This window comes from Bison bison, unplaced genomic scaffold (genome assembly GCF_000754665.1).
Source record: "Bison bison bison isolate TAMUID 2011002044 unplaced genomic scaffold, Bison_UMD1.0 scf7180017864066, whole genome shotgun sequence".
NCBI classification, from domain to species: Eukaryota; Metazoa; Chordata; class Mammalia; order Artiodactyla; family Bovidae; genus Bison; species Bison bison.
In genome coordinates, this window is record NW_011494638.1 from 3,406,537 (window position 1) to 3,406,764 (window position 228).

A 228-nucleotide genomic window follows, 5' to 3' on the forward strand; every position below is an offset into this window, starting at 1 on the left:
TTCTTTGGCTTTCAACTTTCGTTATAGTCCAACTCTCACGTCCATACATGACTACTGGAAAAACCATAGCCTTGACTAGATGGACCTTTGTTGGCAAAGCAATGTCTCTGCTTTTTTATATGCTGTCTAGGTTGGTCATATCTTTCCTTCCAAGGAGTAAGCATCTTTTAATTTCATGGCTGCAATCACCATCTGCAACAATTTTGGAGCCCAGAAAAATAGTCAGCC